Raw genomic sequence first — 19,558 nt, forward strand, 5'->3', positions numbered from 1 at the left:
TTGTTTTTTTTTTGTTTTTTTTTTTAATTTTTTTTTAATGAAACCTTGGTCCTTGCTCCTTTAATTGAAAAAAAATTAGGGCTTGAATTACATTTTTCGAGGAGTTATAAGCTTTGAAAGCGGGTGGAATTTGAATAATTCCACCCGCTTTCGAAGCTTATAACTCCTCGAAAAATAGTTTTCACGAAATTTCTGACGCTGCTAGTGAAGCGGTTGTTTATTTTTGGAAAAGAAAGTTCGGGAGATCAAATGACGGGCAAGTTTTTTTTAAACAAAGGAAGATATACTCGTGACATCCAAAGGGCAGGTACGAATGTGTATATCTACTCGACAACAGCAACCCAAAAATGAGTTCGATGAGATCGATACTCGATCGGCTCCGTGTTAAGATCTAGCAGAATGGGCTTTAACTAACACGTTTCTTCAACTACCGACAGCCTTATTTCAACTCAGAACATTCCTCGAAAAACTAGAAGTAACTTTTGCCTAGCCACCGGGAGTGACCGATTACTTCTGGGTGCTGTCAAAGTTACAAGCCACCGTTTTAGTGCATATTCTCAGAATAGCTACACACCGGCTACCTTCAAGACTCTGAAACTCTGAAACGCTATAAGAACATTACTATTGCGAATAAACTTGGATTCATTGTTTATTCGTGTGTGGAATTGTTTTAATTTTCTTTTCACCACACTGAAATTCACGGCTCTCTTATCGTCGATGTTCATTGTTAGGAGGGTACACGACGACAGGTCCGGAGTATATATTTAGACGATCAACCAATAATTCTGCCACTTTCCCATACCAGCAACTTTAGACGGCTAAGAATTGTTACCGGCAGTGGTCACTGGAAGGACGAAAATAGTGAACTGTAAACCACCAGAGTCGGGTCATTTTCAGGCTGCCGTAATTAGAGTGGAAAGGTTCCCAGGTCGCCGATCGTCCTCAACCGACCGGCTTGGAGGGAGTGACAGCGGAACCTATGAAAATTCCACAGCGAACTCTTTCATATGTAATATATTGATGTTGGCATTTTGTGGATGTTGCATTTGTGCACAACTGTTTTACCCGCATGTCAAAAGTAGTGTGGTATCATCAGCAAATGTACCCATCTTGAACATAATTGTGTTAGGGATATCATTTATGGAAATCAAGAACAATAATGGTTTAAGGATCGAGTCCCTGGGATTCACCTGCAGTAATGTCATATTGTTTGAATGTACGGTCATCAAGGATAATCTGAACCTTTCTTTTGGCTAGGAAGGATCTGATTATATTAAATATTAATTCAGTAATACTTAAAAAATAATTTTCATACAAGGTCTTTTAAAGAGTTCAAAATTTTAATTAACTATTAAAAAAAACTTAATCGATTTTTTATTTAAAAAAATGTACCAGTTATGCTTATGTAATCAACTAAGTTTATTATGAGAGAAAAATAAGTTTAGCATGAAATCTGAAAAAGCTGTTGATTGGAGACTGTTTTGATTTCACGCAAACGAATTAATGTTTACGTTCATTCATTTAAAACAAAACAAAAAAAAAAGGTTGATGTAAATAATGAAATAGATATTCTGCCCAGAAAATTCAACTCAAACTTAATGAGTAATGAATGCCAGATCAACTTATGCAATCTCCGATATGGTTTTATCTTTCTTTGTTCCTGTTAGTCTAATTAGCTTTCTTTTCTTTTTTATTGGTTTTCTGTTTTTTGTGTAGGTGTTTGTCATCACTAAGGCAACACACATACACACCTACTTTCCCCATCCCACTTTATTTGGGTTTACTTATAGGTCATGAATATTTCAGATTAAGTTTGAACCCACATTTCCAGTTAGATGTATGTCCCTCAAGTCATTAATTCCTTTTAACACATGCTTTGATATAGGTCTTACTGTAATCTACAAGCGTTCCTTTAATTCTCAAGTGAATTGTTCTTAGAAATCTGATAGGGACATCTCAGAAGTTATCTTGAATCTTGTTTACCTTACCTATAAATTTCTCCCATTCCATTTCGAATTCATTATCAAATGAATTTGATACCCAGTTGTGACAAACAACATGGACTGAAATCACAAATATCTGCTGGCTTTTGTTATCATTTTTATTAACTTAAAAAAAAAAACGAAAAGAAAATTGTATGTTATGGATGTTGAGATTTAATTCATTAGTCAAATCGTAAACAATGCAAGGTTATCTCTTTGTGTCCTTTCTAAATAAGATCTTCTTTCCATCATAAAACAAAACACAGCAATTTGCGTATTTGTTTGAAAATTTTGTTTTAACCAAAGTTATACCTATTTTACGTTTTAATGTGTGCACATTGTTCCAAACATGAATTACTTAAACTATTCGTTAATCTTGAATCCTTAATAACAAAATAAAAGGGTGTGTAATTGACCAAATAGATGCTCTCACAGACTATGGAATCAACTAAGCAGAGTTCAAATCCTTTCAGATCTATTCTGGCGTTTAACTATGGACTAATACTGTCAGGAAAGGTCTAACCTCCTCACACACACATACACAGCTATAGATAAAAATAGTAACTTGTGTTTGTTTACAATAAGTATTATGCTTCAACGTAAAATAATTAAAAATATTAATTTTTCTTTTGTTTCTTTCTGAATTCTGCCAGGGCCTGTGGCATAACAGATAAAATACCTAGTAAAATCCATTTCTAAAGTGACACTCTTCTGGAGGTTGAAAGTTTAATCCTCAGTGCAAGTGATACTAAGAATACAATTGCAAATTACTTGAGACTTCTACCTGATTATGGCTGATGGAATGAGAGCATGTTACTTCCGTAGATGAAATAAGTTCGGTTCAAAATTCTATGCAGATTTCTGAGTTCGATACAAAGATTCCCAAGTTCGGTAAGATACACACGATGAGTCGGAAGTAATGACAGTTGAAACGTTGTGAAACTAACGCTCAAGATGAAAACAATCTGAAATAATCCAAACAATACAATGTTGATTTCTGTTAAATAGACGAACCAAGCATAAATAAAATGTTAGCAATTAAATAAATCTATTCTTACGATACGTGTTTTTTATCAACCGTTGTAAAACTAAAATAAAGTTCTTAGTATAGAAAATGTTTGTTTTCAGAAAAGAAACGATCCCAATTTAGTTGTGTTGTCCTCCATTTTTCAAACTAAAAGCATTAGTTGTACTGATGTTTATTCTCTTTAAAATGAAATTTTTATTTTAAGTAAACGTTTTTAACACTGTATGAGAATGGCAGGTTACTTTTTTGCTGCTTTAAGTGGGAAAGAGAATCAAAACTAAAAGCTTCTAACTCGCTTACTGACTCACTCAGACTGGTCCATTGCAGCTAAGGGAAATTTCATGGTAAAATATTTAGCAGAAGAGGTTTCTTCTGAATAAATAAAAGCAAAGTTTTTTTTTCTCACTTATTCTAACTATTTTAACATAAAAAATAAGTTTTACTTATTTAATTCTGTTATTCAATTTGAAATATCGGTACTATTGCATAATTTGCCCTGAATTCTCGTGAATTTCCATCAAGCATGGATCGGGCGAGACTGGCAATTATCGGTGTCAGCCGAGCGTCGTAACAGACGCAGACTAATGAAAAAACAAAACAAACCGGAAAGAATACAAATGTAAATAATAAAAAATAACAAAACAAAAAAAACTACCTTGAAAAATTAAAATATGTTTATTTCATTTTAGTATTTAAATTTTTTTGCAAAATATTATCAACATTAAGTTTGTTTCTATTTTTTGTCCAAGAAAAGAATTTTTAACCGTATAATTGTTAGGTCTAAGTACAAGTTTTTGTTTTGTTTTCTTTTTTGTAACCGTATTTTTTTTCTTGTTTATTTTCAAGACTTGTTCAGTCAAGTTCTTTTGGTGGCACTGTCCATTTGTACATCTCCAGGACAAACCACCCTTTACACACGTTCTTTAAGTAAACATTTGTGTTTACAATCGTTGCAATGTTGCACCTCATTTTGAGGGGACAGCAGTTTCTTCTCCTTACATTGAGATTGTTTGCATCGCTGTTTTCATTTCTTTTTTTAACATGTATAGATTTATTTTCTTGCCTGTTATTTTTCTGTTTGGCGAGTTTGAAAATATATGTTTGTCAGCTTTTCCTTTTTTTTTTTGGTTTAGTTGCTTTCTTCCAATTTGAATATCCTCTGTTTACATTTAAATAGCGCTCTTTCATTGGCTAATCAAACTCCCAAAAATTCAATAAAAAAAAAAATAATAATAAATAAATAACTAATCAGAAAATAAAAAGTCACCCTCCCCCTTTATATCACCTTAAAAATTACTAAAAATATAACAGAAAAAAAAAATTAAATAAATAAAATAAAAAGTCGAGTTAGCGTTTCAACATTTGAATAACGTTCGGCTGACACCGATAATTGCCGGACATGCTTGACAGGAATTCACGAGAATTCGGGTCAAATTATGCAAGAGTACCAAATAGTAATCTGCAAAAGCTCATAATTTTAAATATTTCTAATTGGCGTGTTCATACACTTTCTAATAAAGTAATATTTTATACATTTTTAATTTGCATTGCCATATTTTCTTTATATATATATATATATATATATATATATATATATATATATATATATATATATATATATATACTAGCAGTCCCACCCGGCTTTGCTTGGGCCCTATGTACTGTTCATAAGGTTATGTACATATGTATATATTAAAAAGTATGAATATGTAAAGTAATGCCTTTCTGTATAATAGTCTTCCTTAACTACCAAAGAGAAAAGACAGACAGATATTTTCACTTTTATGGATATATGTATAGATAGATAGATTGGATGCAATGTATAGTAATGATTTAAAAAGTTTTTGCCTCTGCCGTCAATGACTGGGCTATGAAAGCAAGGCTAAAAATGAAAACATGAACCAATAGCTACTACGTTATGCATTCGTAATGCCGGCGTTCGACCTTCACCTGGCAAATTTCATTTTTTTTTTTTTTTTTTTTTAATTTTCACACTTTTGCACTGATTTTTTCCGGGTTAAAACCCAAATATAAAGTTTTGCAAATACCTTATATATGAAGTTTCATGTCTGTAGACCAAAACCTCTAGGAGGAGTTTGATAGGCAAAATTTGTTAAACAAAAATATATACGTACTAGCATGGGTGCCTGACGTTGCCCGGAGATGTATGTTGAGCAAAAAAATAAAATAAAAATAAAACGGTCAATTTTTTTAACTTTGACCCCTATTATGACCCTTTAACATTTATTGTTTTGGGCTCGACTCAAGTTATTAAGTTAGATCTATGTCCAAGGAACCTATATCTAAAATTTCAAGTGTTTAGACCCAAAATTTGCGGAGGAGTTTGGTAGAGTTCTCAAAGGTTAAATCGTTGAACTTTGACCCCTTAACAGCCAAATTTCTGGCCGAAAACGGATCACACAGATTTTCCCAAATCTCAGTACCTTGTATATCAAATTTTAAGTCTGTAGACTTAAAATTGACAGTTATTGCATAGGGAAATGTACACACACACAGACACGTTCACTTATATATATATATATACACTAGCAGAACTTGTTAACCGGCTTTTCCCCCATAAAAAAAATTCCTCATGTTAAGAATGGCTTACGGAATGGATACCCTCCAACTTCCCTATGTTAAGGCTATCAGGATAGGCACCCCATTTCCTACAATTAGCTAGATTTCAATCATGTTACTTATCTTGTCCTCATTTTGTTTTTAATGACCTTAAGTTGACGGGCCCAATATTTTATGCAGGTAGCTTTTAAACTGAATTACTTTGTCTACAAGACCATTTATTTGTTATATGTTTGATTTTAAACCAATTATACTTTGTGTTTACTTCTCTTTTCAAAACTCATTATCGACACTGCACGTACATGACCTTTGTTTATGTTTTGTTTTATAGGTAAATTTTTATCTTTGCTCCACCTCCACACTTTTCTTTAAGATGACTGCTATTATAGGTTTTCAACTATGCTGATTAAGAAAATCTCATTTATATTTGGCAGATACAAGTAATTTTCGAGATATAAAGACCTGTATTATGCACTTTAAATCAGTGGTTGTCAGATTTGTATGCACGTGCAAGGAACAAATCTAATTCTATCTGACCGACACTGCCACTCCCCCAATTTCTTTGGTAGTTCATAGTATTTTTGGGTTGGAAGCATGTTCTAAAGTTACATAAGATAGTGGCGAATAGTCTAGGCATAATAAATTTGTATGTGGTATCTGTTGTTGCAAACCTACGGTACTTTGATCCAGTGCGGAATGTCTGCAATCATTTTATTATATGTGAAGATATATATATATATATAAGGAAACGCTATACTGTTTTCTTTCTTGGTTTGATGAGGTGAGGCTCTCTGAATTGAGATTTTACTTAAACATGTATCCATATATATAACCAATAATGTTTGTATAATAAACCTGCTCTGTCCCCCATTGAGTACTCTTTAATAATCACACAGGTTTCATTGGAGTTACATCTATGAAACTAATCTATAAAAACATTATATATATATATATATATATATATATATAATTATAAAACTCAAATGACCTTGTAATCGGTGTTGTAACCTAACATCTGGTTTACGACTTCTAGTTACACCTGCGTACATAAACAAATGATCAACATACAAAATAAAACATTGTTTTACTGTGTACATTTTCAGCATCCCCATTGTTTTTTTTTGCATTTAAATTATCCAAATAAACAATTGTTAATACTTTCTGCAGTTTTTTGTTTTTTTACATCATTCATTTTCATATTACGTTTAAATTATTTTAATGCAATTTTCTTACAAATAAACTACTTTAACCCGTTGACAACTATGAGAGCATTTTACAACGGCGATTTACCCACCACCTTCATTTTTTTTCAATTTATTCTCCATTTTTTTATACACCTTTCTTAAAAACATTCATACATTTTCTTCTACACTACCAACATAAATAAATAATCCCGAAAATGTTTTTTTTTTAAATTTGCATTACAAATAAATAATCAACGCGACAATAAAACATTGTTTTACTGTGTCCATTTTCAGCGTCCCAATTGTTTTTTTTTTCCGAGTTGTAATTAGGATATATCAAAATTTTAATTTAACTTTTAGTATTATGGTATCTGTTCAGTGCACATTTACCTATGAGTATGGCAAACCACTTATAATTCAATGGCTGTAAGTTTTATTTTTTCAAAAATAAGCAATTATAAACAGAACGACTCATAGAAATCTATCTATATTCTTTTTCATGTTAATATACTTTCATAGAAATGTTTCTGTTATTATGTCACAAAAAAACTATTTTCTTTATGTCACAAGTGTCATGCTCATACATTAATTCCATAACTAATATAACATACTGACCCAATGGGTCACGGGAGTCTAGTGATATATATATATATATATATATATATATAAACACACACACAGAACTTGAATGCCTATTAGGCACTGTTCAAGTGTCTAAGGTCTATCTGTACATGGGTTAGTCAAGACAACTTGGCATGAGGATACTTCAACCCATACAAGTAAACTGTGACTAAATATTAAGAACAACATTATTCAAAGCCCAAATAAAATCTCCTCTGTGTGGCTTATACAAGGATTGGTGCATCTTCTCAACGTGATGTTGCTTACAGTAACAACACTAAGCTGGATACTCCACCAGATCAGATTAATTCTTATCCTGGCATGCAGTAATACCAAGAGACCAAAAAAGAAAGATATATTATAATGTAATTAACTTGTTAATAAGTGAAATGAGAATTAATATTCCTAACTTAAATTACTTAATGTTTCAAAGATAAAGGAGAACAGTAACGAAATATTCAAATATATATGCATCTCATATAGGGATCAAGTGTTGCCCCAGGAAGGGGGCCCTGGACTTTTGAGCACTTCGACTACTGTAAAATAAAATAAAAAGAAAACCTGCAATATTTTCATCAACAGTAAAACGTCTGTAACCTGGATGATGAGAACACTTAATACACTTTGATCTTAGCCAAAAGGCCAAGAAACTATTAAAAAAAATGTTTTTATAATTGTGTGTTTTTAAATGAATAAAAAAAAATGATTGAATCGATTATTGCATTGGTATTTAAAGGTTAGTGTTAAAAGATTGTTTTCCAAAACATTACATCCTCCTTTTGGGAAGGATGTAATGTAGTATGTCTTGTTGTCCTGAGACCATCTTCTTTCATTGAGGGGATCCTCCTAGGTAATTCATCATCGCTATTGGGATTTTTGATTACTCCTGGAGGAGGAACCTCTGCCTGGTTTCCATCTTGCTTATTGGTGACTGTCATTCAGGAGTTTTGCCATAGTCACCATGTTAGACACTTGATTGGCAACACTATTTGCCTATAGCTATCGCACACATACAGCATCTGCTATTTCCACATAGCCACCCATCTAGTACTGATCAGGTTCAATGATGTAATTACCTCCTCTATTTTGGAATGATAGTGTAGTATCTGTTCTACCAGCCAAGGAGGGATTACCTTCTTGTTGGGATGGGTAGTATACTATATTTTTAGTCATCATGATGCCATTCTATCAAGCATTACCACCTCCTTTTGTAGGTTGGATAAATTTTCCCTGGCTTTACCTCATCCTTTGGTGACAGTAATATATTTTTATTTGTCATGATACATGTGAGGACACAGGCATTACCTCCTCTTTGCAAAGGCAGTATAGTATATGTTTGTTCCTCATTCTACCATCTTAAGATTACTGTCTCCTTTTTGTGGTGTGTCCTACCTTACTAAGACAAATCCCAATAAAAAAAAAAACTTATTTGGCTTTAAATAACCATGCATTTTGTAAAACTTGGGAACCTTTCTGTTGGACTCAGGAATCTGCACAGAATTTTGAACGAAACCCCTTATTTAATCTACGGGGATAGCTTGCTCTCGTTCCGTCAGCCAAATACAGGGTGACAATCAATTACTAAGTAGACCTGGTATAGAATTTAAGACAATAGGGGAACCGTTTATTATAAATATTGTATAATATATATAGTAATGAATAGGTAGTAATAAAAAATATATATAGTAATGAATAGGTAGTAATAAAAAATATATATAGTAATGAATAGGTAGTAATAAAAATATATATAGTAATGAATAGGTAGTAATAAAAAATATATATAGTAATGAATAGGTAGTAATAAAAATATATATAGTAATGAATAGGTAGTAATAAAAAATATATATAGTAATGAATAGGTAGTAATAAAAAATATATATAGTAATGAATAGGTAGTAATAAAAAATATATATAGTAATGAATAGGTAGTAATAAAAATATATATAGTAATGAATAGGTAGTAATAAAAATATATATAGTAATGAATAGGTAGTAATAAAAATATATATAGTAATGAATAGGTAGTAATAAAAATATATATAGTAATGAATAGGTAGTAATAAAAATATATATAGTAATGAATAGGTAGTAATAAAAAATATATATAGTAATGAATAGGTAGTAATAAAAATATATATAGTAATGAATAGGTAGTAATAAAAATATATATAGTAATGAATAGGTAGTAATAAAAATATATATAGTAATGAATAGGTAGTAATAAAAATATATATAGTAATGAATAGGTAGTAATAAAAATATATATAGTAATGAATAGGTAGTAATAAAAATATATATAGTAATGAATAGGTAGTAATAAAAATATATATAGTAATGAATAGGTAGTAATAAAAATATATATAGTAATGAATAGGTAGTAATAAAAATATATATAGTAATGAATAGGTAGTAATGAATAGGTAGTAATGAATAGGTAGTAATAAAAATATATATAGTAATGAATAGGTAGTAATGAATAGGTAGTAATAAAAATATATATAGTAATGAATAGGTAGTAATGAATAGGTAGTAAAAAAAAATATATATAGTAATGAATAGGTAGTAATAAAAAATATATATAGTAATGAATAGGTAGTAATAAAAATATATATAGTAATGAATAGGTAGTAATAAATAGTGATATTTACATCTAGAAATATAATGGGTTGAAGACTCCTAAAATTTGTGCAAGATTTGTCTGCAAGGACCCATGGTGCAGTGGTTACAGTACTTGGAAAAATTCAATTATAAATTGACATCCATCAGAAGATTGAAAATTCAATCTTCTGTGTGGATGATCGAAAAATACAATTATGAATTTCTTAGGACCTCTACTTTGTCGTGGCTGATGGAATGAGAGCATGCTATCCAATTGATTAAATAAAGTTTCATTCAAAATTCCGTGCAGATTCCAAAATTTGGCAGAAAGATTCCTGAGTTCAACAAGATACATTTAAAGAAGATTGGAGGTTTCATCGACTGAAACATAGTGAAAATAGCATCCGAGATGAGAACAGTGGTCTGAAGAATCTATCTATAATATGAAGGTATAACTTATATTGAAGCGTCATCTGAACTAAACAGCCTGTTTTATATGAAAATATTTCTTTCACCCTACATCCTACATCTACAAGTTGAAGTCGGACCAAATTTAGAGGATTTGCTGAAAGCACTACATTTACTCGATGTAGATGTTATTCTAAGTATGAATCTGGTACAGTTATGTGGAGTGTCTTCCCTCCTGTATAAATTGTTGTAGAAGCATGGAAGTCTTCAATTGCAGGAAGACTTACTGTTTAAGAAAAGCATGGAAGCAAGTGATTGGACAAGACTGTTCAAACTGGAGTTTAGCAGCATGAAGATTAGAGAGTGAGCTTGCAAAATGTCAAAAAACGTCTGACCTCTGAGCAAGGGAAATGCAACGATATGTTATCCACAGGCAAGTGTTTTGCTGTATCACAGTTCTTCAGTGTGACTAGACTGAGTGAGTGTTTTAAACTGAGATTTGCAACCAGGCCACTAGGACAGTAGTCAATATCAATCCTTTTCTGTTGAAATTCATCATGTTATCACTATAATATCGGACTTGTTACCCTTTACACAGATAAAATTCTATCAATAATTTTCATTAAATTTTTTTAGACTTATGCAGTTTACGGACCTTTTTTTTTTTTTTTTAAAAACATTTTCAAGTTAGATTAAATGTTTATGGTAGCTTCTGTTCATTAAATTGTCAAGTGAAATTACAGGATAATTTGCAGTCTTCACTCTCTCCTAGTTAAGAATGGCTTTCTAGACAAAAACATTATTTCAGCATGATTTGTAAACTATAGAAGCACCAATTTTGAAAATCCACTTTATACTTTGAAAAAGAAAACCTGAAATCAGTGGTATATTAACCCACTGAACGTTTTTGATCTCTTCTGTATGCCTAAATGAGCAACTCCACCTGTTTTAATATCAAAGAGGATTGTGTGATGTGCAAGGTGAGTTTGTCGTACTGATAGTGTTAACATTGAACATTAAAATAAAGTAAGAAGGTGTGTGAACCCCTTTCCTTCAACATAGTCAGCCTTTATGGAAAACTAGCCTGGGTGCCTGGCGTTTCCCGGGTGTTTGGAGGTGTGTGTTGAGCAAAAAAAAAAAGTGGTAGCAGGCAGGCTCGAACCCATGGCGCGAAGGCGGAAAAGAAAGTGGAGGTGTGTGTAAGGGTGTTGATTGAGCAAAAAAATAATAAATAAAAGTGATGGCAGGCAGGCAGGCTCGAACCCGTATCGCGAAGGAGGAAAAGAAAGTGAAAAAAAAATGTGATGTGTTAGCTGTTGTGCCCATCACCAAACCGGAAGTGACGTAGGTTTAAATTAAGGCTAGACAATTGAAAAGAGGCGATGACTTCGAAAAATATCAGCACAAAAAGCAACCCCTCCCTGTAGAAAAGTGCCCAGTTGAGGGTGAAGGAATTAATGTTTTTGGTCAATTTTTCGATATTTGTCGTCAAAAATGTTGAGTTTCAAAATAATACAAATCTCATGAAAATCATTGCCTCTGTTGAAAGTTTTTGCAAGACTGTTGCAATATTTTGGTTCTATAATGGGGTATGGTCCCACACAGTCGGACGATTCTATTTATAAACAATGCTGCTAAGAACTGACGAATCAAATTAATTCACGTTCTGCTACCAACCAATCAGAAACCAGAATTGCTTCATAAATATTAAACCTTTTCTGGAGCAATTTCACATGTTCTTTTCCCCGGGTTTTGACACGGTAAGAATATTTTGTTCTGTGGAACTGTCTACTACAAACAAGTCACCTCCCAGGACTTGTGTGTAACAGCGAACCATCTGAAACTGTTCTGAAACTGAAAATGGCTTACACTTCTTGAGGTTATGGGCCCAGTCTGCGTCTTTATTTCGATGGATCCGAATCAAAATTCGAATTGTGGCAAGTTAAATTTCTAGGATATCTACGAATCCAAAAGCTACACAAAGTACTACAAACACAACCTGAAAACAGAAACGACCCCGAATTCATTGAAAAGAACGCAACTGTCTTTGCGGAATTAATACAGTGTTTAGATGACCGAAGTCTATCACTGGTAATGAGAGAAGCCCTGGACGACGGCTGCAAAGCATTAAACATATTGAGAGAGCATTATTTATCGAAAGGAAAACCCAAAATTATTTCTTTATACACTGAACTGACCTCTCTAAAACGAATGGAAGCCGAAACTATTATTGATTATATTATAAGAGCCAAGACAACTGCAAATTCTTTAAAAATGTCTGGTGAAGTTATAAGTGACAGTCTGTTAATTTCCATGGTCCTTAAGGGATTACGGAGTGATTTCAAGCCATTTACCACCATGATAACCCAGAAAAAAAACCCCCATGACTTTTAGCCAATTCAAGGTAGCACTCAGAAGTTACGAAGAAACTGAAAAAATGATCACAGAAAAAAACGAATCCACAAATATCATGAAATTTAAAAATACACACATAAAAACACCAAAATCGAATTATACCCATGCCAGGAATAAAAAACGCAACTTTGCCAAAAGCAAGTTTTTCCTAAGAAAAGTACAAAAATTATTTGCTATAATAGTGGACGACCTAATCACAAGAGTTTCCAATGTAGATACAGGACTCAAAATGGCGACTACATTAAAAATGTAGAGAGCTCTGTTAGTTTTTATTTTCATGTACATTTGATGCTTCAACAAAAAATAATAATTTTCTTGTCGATTGTGGGGCCACGGCACATGTGATTACAAAGGAATCTGATTTTATCAATTTTGTTCCCAACTTTAAGCCACAAAATCATTTTGTAGAACTAGCTGACGGGAGTCGAGTCAATGATATCGTTTTGAAAAGAGGCAATGCGAAAATCTCGCTAAAGAACAATAAAGGTGAACTGTGTTTCTGTATTCTAGAAAACGCTCTTCTAATCCCAAAATTTAAACAAAATATATTTTCTGTGCAAGCTGCCACAAAACAAGGTGCAAATATAAATTTTAGCCCCAATAAATCAAAACTGGTATACCTGAATGGAACTGTATTCGACATTAAAGAAGATGGAAGACTATATTATTTAAATAGCGTAGTCCCATCAAAAACCGCCTGCCATAATCTAGACATGGCATAAAATTCTTGGACACTGCAATATTCCTGATATCAAAAAGTTGCCGATTGTAGTTGATGGAATGCAAATACAAACATCAAAAACATCATCTCATCAGCCCGGAGGTTAATGGGGTAGATATTTATTTGCTGCCCACCTCAGCAAAATGTGGCACAAGGCCGGAAAGTGGGAACCCCGCAGGCTCCCCTAAAGAAGGGGCACTCCTGCAATTTTAAAAATTGCCCGAGTAACCCCGTCGGCATTCCCTGGTAGGCAGCAAGCAATAAACTTGCCCCACCGGAAAGCCCGGTGGCAAGGCCTGGGAGGGTGGACCTCCTAGGTATTACCCAGGCGGTGTACCTCAGTTCAACAGGTGCTGGGCCGGTTCCCGGCCCCTCACCTGTTGGGCTGAGTGTCAAGTGACGAATCCTTGACTTGTACTACCCTGCCTCCCTGCAGCCGAAGCCGCTAGGAGACACATCTCATCAGCCCGGAGGTTAATGGAGTAGATATTTATTTGCTGCCCACCTCAGCAAAATGTGGCACAAGGCCGGAAAGTGGGAACCCCGCAGGCTCCCCTAAAGAAGGGGCACTCCTGCAATTTTAAAAATTGCCTGAGTAACCCCATCGGCATTCCCTGGTCGGGGCGCCTCAGGCAGCAAGCAATAAACTAGCCCCACCGGAAAGCCCAGTGGCAAGGCCTGGGAGGGTGGACCTCCTAGGTATTACCCAGGCGGTGTACCTCAGTCCAATAGGTGCTGGGCCGGTTCCCGGCCCTTCACCTGTTGGGCTGAGTGTCAAGTGACGAATCCTTGACATGTACTACCATGTCTCTCTGCAGCCGAAGCCGCTAGGAGACACATCCCATCAGCCCAGAGGTTAATGGGGTATGATCCCACACAGTCGGACGATTCTATTTATAAACGATGCTGCTAAGAACTGATGAATCAAATTAATTCACGTTCTGCTACCAACCAATCAGAAACCAGAATTGCTTCATAAATATTAAACATTTTCTGGAGCAATTTCACATGTTCTTTTCCCGGGTTTCGACACGGTAAGAATATTTTGTTCTGTGGAACTGTCTACTACAAACAAGTCACCTCCCAGGACTTGTGTGTAACAGCGAACCATCTGAAACTGAAAATGGCTTACACTTCTAGAAAGACATACAAACATACATGCATATATATACATTCATACATACATTTAAACAGACAGGTGAGATTTATATTATAGATAAGGCGCCACATGAAACTTATGTAATAGTCATCGAAATCTGCTTGCTTGTATGCATAAGAAAACACCACGTAATGTTTAATCTTTTCAAATATTTTTTTCTTGCTTATGAAAATGCTAAACAATGTTATGTGACGGAATTTCCAGAAGAGTTCGAGTTGAGTTTAGTAATTGTTTGTAGTAACATATTTATCCTTTCAAGCATTATACCCACTGATGTGTTAAAAAGAACAGTGATAAATTAAGCTTGTGTATCTCTACTATTACATAAAAGGAACTTTCTAAGTTAATTCCCTATGGACTCAAAAACGGATGGGCCAATTGTTAAAAAAATTTCACACAATGCTGTGCTTAGGAGTGTAGGGGGCGGTCCCAACTAGAGCAAGCAATCAATCGATTTGATTAAAAAATGCGTAATTTCACTGGTTTCAATGAAAAAAGTATGGCAAGGTGGAACATTTGTTGATCCTCATTCAATCCCAAACAACGTCGAGTCTCTGTGCTAGTTTTTTTTTTCTCTTATAAAACCCATAAAATCAGCATATAAATGTTAGTAGATATGATTGCTGAAAGAGTCCCCCCCCCGCACATATTAGCATGTAACACTGATGTTAAAACTGAATATGATAATGATTTTGTTTTATTTGATGTTTTTGCTTTTAAAATCAAATAAAAAAGCAACTCTTTTGCTATTTGTTTTTAATATTTCATTTTTAAAAATTTATTATGCTCTCAACCGAGCAACCGGTTGTATCATCAATAGTTTTTTTTTTTTCCTTTCTTTTTTGCTTGATTTAAACCCGGACAATTTATTTTTCATATAAGCTACTTGTTTGTGAAGGCCTACTGATTTCATGGGTTTACACTTTTGTTCAATTATACTGACGATTACCACTATAACAACGATTTTATTGTTTACTGATTTATTTCTAATGTTGTCACTGACAATATGTTACAATATTCACTTCCCATGGTGCATTAAAAAAATACAAACATTTTATTAATAACCAGTCAAAACAAAGAGGGACGAAAACGTTTCAACTGTTTTCATTAGAATCACCCGCTTAACAATTATTTAAATGATTACTTACCTATATAATGAAGTAAAATTAATTGTTATCTATATTCATTCGAACATAGGTTATTAACATAAACCTTCATATGCTAATCTGTTCCATCATCCACTTAGCTTGAGCCCTTATGTGTGTCCCCAGCAATTATGCATTCATTTCATTGTCTTTTGAATTATCTTATATTTTCCCCAGCTTAACTCTTTCTACCAAATAAACCTTCCAAAAGAAGATGGCTGCCATTTTTTTTTTACTCGATTCTCAATATTTACTTTACCGCTACCAGTAACTCAGAGGACCTATAATTCATGACCTAACCGTTTGTGTTTACTTTTTCATGATACTGTTTTTGTTTCCTCTTATCTACTGTATATGTTCAATTGAAATAATAACTTATACAAGTTTTATGGAATATAAGAATAGTGGTTTCGTAATTCTAATATACTCATTTCATTAAAACTTATGCATATTTCCTTTCTTTTTACGCTCGTTTCCCATTTTTTACATCACATGATTTATGTCACAACAAAATACAAACATTACTAAGGTACTGGAGAAGTTAAACTAATTCAGTTAACTTTTTTTAGAATTGGGAATTTATTTGAGAATAGTAGATTAAGCTTCAGATTCAAACACATTTCTTTCTTTTCTTCCTTGGGTTAGTCTTTGTTTATTAATAAGATGTCAGTTTACAGTAAGGTAAGCTTTTTGATAACCTTTGTAAACTAACGCATTTTTTCGGTAGTGCTTTTAATTTTCTTCATGTGTATTTAATATCGAAATGTACAAAACTAATAATATTTTTGATGATTAAAGTAGGAAATAACACTCACTGTATATCTTAGCTGAAATTAATGTTGAGTCTAGAATTTATTGAAGAAACCAAAATACAATTCCTAATGAACCGCCCCCTTAAGTAAACACTTCATCAAATCTCCACAGTAACGTAATGTACTTGCTATAACCCTTATCCCTGAGTGGCTTTCGGGCCTTGATAAGTGGTGATCACTGTGTAAAAAAAAAAATGATCAACAAAAATATAGAATTATTCCTGGCAAAAGACACAGGCATTATTTTTAGGATTTGCAGTGGGAGGTTAATTTTGCATACACCTTAAACAGAACATGTTGCTGTATTTTATTTATTTTTTACTTTGGAAATATTTCAGAAAACATAGATATATAGACACTAGCTGAAGAATCTGACTATGTAAATATTAGGAGGAAAACTCAACGATGCTCGCGAATCGATAAGAATCAATGTATATTCTCTAATCTTTCAAATACAAATATTAAGTTTTTTATATAAAAATCACTAATACTCATATTTTTATGTTAAGTTAAAAATTCTTGGTTAGACATTTCACAAGTCTCTCTAATTTTGTATATTATGGAGAATTTTAGGAATTACATGATTCTTGAAATGATTTAATTTTTTGTGATAAATTTCTTATAATCTAAAACAAGTTTGTTGCTACCAAAAAACACCCCAACGTCTGCTAGTAATAGATATGAAATACACAGCCTGCTGTCCCGGTAATTTCATTTTCAAGTTCTTTTTTTTATGTCTAAATCTATCACACTTATTTAAGTTGTAAAATTTTTTAAGTTAAAAAATTTACAATAGAAAATAGTTAATGGTATCAATTTGTAAATGTCTAAGCAAAAATGTTAATTCTTTAAAATGGCCTGATCAAAGTTTCCATGAATATTTCTTGGTTGATACTCGAATTCAAATGTCTCTCATAAAAGTGAACACGGCAATGTAATGACCCTGTTTTTGTGCAAAATGCTTGAATTTCTTCCTATTTTCTAAACAGTTGAAATACTGGTTTTACAACTAAGCAATAGTTTTTGTATTGTAGTTCTTTTAATGTGCTTAATTTATTTTTTTTTATCTTATTTTTATTTGTTTTTGACAAAAACTAATGAAAAGTACTCAATAACAAAAGTTGTTTTTATGTTTGTTTTTATTTTCAAATCCCACCAAGTGTTTGCTGTTCATAGTTTGGATGTTATGCAATGTAGAAATTTTTCTTTCAGTTTTACAGAATTACTTGTTTTATATAATTTTTTCTCTATCTTAATAGCATGAGTAAGAAAACAAAATTTCAGTCGTCTGTAATAAAAAGATGAAAGAAGAAAAAAATAGTTAATGTTTCAGAGTTATGAGATATTTCCCATATTGCAAATCCTTTCTCTTAATAATTTTCAATTGGATATTTTCAATACTATGAGCATTAACTCTTATTTTTTCACCCATTTAAACCAATTTCTTCAGAGTTATAGATTAAAAAATTGGTATAAGTTCAGCCAATATATTAAATTATATATATATATGCCATGTTCAATTTCTTTTTTTGCATAATTTTTAGTAGTGGTATTGGAAAAAAAAATATGAATTCACCTCTTATTATTCTTAGCTATTATATCAAGATTTTGGTTAAATAGTTGAGTAAACTAGTTAAGTTTTGGTAAGGATAATTAGTCTAGAAGAAAAATAAAAAAATAATTTGTGTGACCAACTATGAACCTGATAAGTGCACCCTTTAATGTAGCCTATTAACTTCTTTAAGGGCATCAAAGTTTCAAGAAGTCATTTGGAACGCATTGGATGAATTTTCATTTCATGACAAAAATAGCCAGTGCATGTCGTGTAGTGTTTGTGCCAAATGTTGTTAATAGTAGTTGTTTATAGCATTGCGGCACTCATCACTGGTCAGTAATGTGTAGCAATCTACATATTATGATGAAATCTCTTTGCATGTGTGTTAACAATGTCCATATAAGAACAGCACAATTATTAGTTTTGGGTTTTAACATATTTTATAGTCTTGTTTTCTTTAAACTCCTCTGAGAACAGTAACAGTGAGTCTTCCCCAAGAAAACAAAAATAAATACAGTTATGCATAGATGAAAAAAACCCAAAATTTCAACAAAAAATAATCACACTGCATATAATTGAAAAGGGGTCTATTTAAATGTCTGTAGGCACAGCCATAGATTATTTCAAACTATTAAAGTTTGAATGATGAGCTCTCTCAGATATAGTGTTATTTGTCATGGCAATCTATGGTTAAGTTTTTTATAGTTATTAAAGGAAAGAAACTTAGTTTTAGTATAATTAAATGTTACTGTTCATTATGAGGGAAAACGAATGTACACGTATCCAAGGCAGAAACCTTCCAAAACGACTTTCAGTCTATAGTGGAATGGGATGGTAGCATTTTCGGTGAAAAGTACTTTTCAGTCAATTTTATTTTATTTGTGTGTGTGTGTGTGAGAGAAAGAGAGTGGAGTGTGAGTCTTGATTTTCTTAAATTTCCACAAGCAACATCGGACATGTTATTTGTTTTTAATAAATTTACCTGTGTTAAGTTTTGTTGTGACATTGTCACATCTTGTAGTCCTCTTATTTCAATTACTGCAACTATCAGACAATCTCTTTACCATAGCCATATGCATGTCTAACTTAAGTACTAGTTTTAACTGTGTGTACAATTAAGACTGATTTTTAGATGCAGAAAAGAAAAAGAGGAAAATAGATTTTCATTAAAAGTTGATAAAATAAGGTACATCTGCATTTAGCATACTGAATTTCCATAAATATTGGCTTGGGCTCGACCGGCAATAAACCACCGGAATATGCCGAACACTGATCAAGTTGATCAGCCAATAAAAAAGAAACAAATGCGTTTAGCCAATAAAAATCAAACAACTTTTAATAAATTGGAAGA

General features: G+C 32.6%; 1 protein-coding gene and 1 pseudogene across 2 annotated transcripts in view; one reads left to right on the forward strand and one right to left on the reverse strand.

Moving 5' to 3' along the window:
• The window catches only part of LOC145280053 (nucleoporin 88-like), a 910,024-nt gene that overhangs the window by 244,865 nt on the left and 645,601 nt on the right, over positions 1-19,558 (forward strand). The gene's annotated exons all lie outside the window — the stretch shown is intronic.
• On the reverse strand, positions 7,883-8,048 carry LOC145284507 (U2 spliceosomal RNA; annotated as a pseudogene).

Source organism: Euprymna scolopes, chromosome 1 (assembly GCF_053919585.1).
Source record: "Euprymna scolopes isolate OS-2025 chromosome 1, ASM5391958v1, whole genome shotgun sequence".
Lineage (NCBI taxonomy): Eukaryota > Metazoa > Mollusca > Cephalopoda > Sepiida > Sepiolidae > Euprymna > Euprymna scolopes.